The sequence below is a fragment of the Fulmarus glacialis genome, unplaced genomic scaffold, assembly GCF_000690835.1.
Source record: "Fulmarus glacialis isolate BGI_N327 unplaced genomic scaffold, ASM69083v1 scaffold45063, whole genome shotgun sequence".
NCBI classification, from domain to species: Eukaryota; Metazoa; Chordata; class Aves; order Procellariiformes; family Procellariidae; genus Fulmarus; species Fulmarus glacialis.
Genome location: NW_009203173.1, coordinates 36398 through 38243, shown reverse-complemented (window position 1 = coordinate 38243; position 1846 = coordinate 36398).

The window sequence follows — 1846 nt, the reverse complement described above, 5'->3', positions numbered from 1 at the left end:
GGAGACCCGGAAGAGTTTGCTGCCCGAGAAATAGAGAGTTCCTCTCAAACGTGCTGCTTTACACACCAGACGAAGGTTACGCACTGGAATACAGCAGCAGAAAGGGCTGCAGATCCAGGGACTGTGGTGTTGCCATTAGTGAATCCCACCACGCTCCAGGGGCTGCACACCTGCTCGTGGGTAGACTGAGGACTGTTCAGATTATAACCTGTAAGAAACTAGATGCTCCTTACAAGCAGGTCATGTAGGAGAAGAAACACATTTTTTTCATGGTCACTTACAGTGACTAAAGGACTACATCACTCTTTTAAACTAGGATGGAAAAGATGTGTTTAAAAAAAGGCGCACACTTTGTATGGGGAAATTTTCTTTGTTTTTAATTTACAGCAGAAAGAATATAAAGCATTCAGAAAACATTTTCCATATTTTAAGGGCAATTCAAAACATTTTGCATGGTTCCAGCAGCTGAGTTCTTCAACAGATCCATTGATTCAGTGATGCTTTACATGCACGGTTACAAAAATAAAACTTACAAAAGAGAAGACATCTATACTAGTTTTACATGCAAGTCTTGGGGAACCCCCATTGGGCACCAACTATTGTGTGGAACTGCCATAAGCGTGCAACCAGAGAGGGGGTTCATGTTATATTCTGTATTTCTTTCACACAGTATTACTGCTGTCGAATGTGTTTTCACAAAGGAGCAATTCCATTATCAGAAGACAGAAGATCTGGCTCCTGGCACTTGGGAATTCGAATTTTCCCGGAAAAGCTGCACTTACTTATCTTCCGTGAAAATGTAAGTTCCACAACCAAGAAAAGGGTGAGCAGAATCACTTCACTGTGGGGGAAGTCTTTCTATCTTCCCAGTGACACACTGAAGGGTTATGGCCCGACACAACAAAGCACTTAGAAGCTGTACTTAGCTTAAAGCATGCAAGCAGTTCCGTTGCACCCGTGGAACTGCTTGCATGTTTAACAGCAAGTACGTGCTTAAACGTTTGGCTGCAGCAGGATCTAGATTAGTAGATACACCACCAGGCCCATGGATCTGGAAGAGTAATTTGAAATAGCTCTGTATATTACTGAATCATTTTCTGTAAGACAGGGAGTTAAAAGATTTCCACTGAGGTCATTACTCTTGTTAGGAAAAGGTCCATTCTATATTGTCACATATTGTTAATGGGAGCAACATTTCGGTTTCAAAATGTCAGAGTTCTTCCAGTATTAATACAGAGCATTTCCAATTCATTCCAAAGGAGATTCTTTGGCATCTCCTGTTCTGTTTTTGCGCGAGAGGAAAATTTAACCGTTAAGGTCCCAATTCCATACAGTAAATCGAGGCTATGAGGCTGCCCACAGGCACAGTGTGAGCACCAGGCCATGTGTTTTTCTTTTTTTCCCTTTTTTTAAATTGAATCAGGTCATAAAGCAGCAGTTCAGAAATGTACAAGAGAATTCTGATAATGAGCTATAGCACATCTACTGTAATTCAATGCTGGCAGTGAAAAGAAGTAATTAAAAACAGGTACAATTATAGAAAAGGCACCAAGAGCACTGACCCCAGTTTTTTTTGCCACAATCTTTGTTTTTACTCTTCTTTTAAAGACACCAGTTTAAAAGCTTCTTATGTGTGAATATTTTTAGGCTTCACAACAAGCCTTGCATTTAAACATTGCAGTTGGTGGCCGGGATCAAGCAAGAACAACTATTCCAAAACTAACAATCTCAAATTTACACCAGTCCATTCAGAAATTTTAAACTGCCACAAGCAAAACAAACACACAGGAGCAGTTTCTGATCTCAGACACATGTACATAACCCACAGTAACGACACAGACTTCAG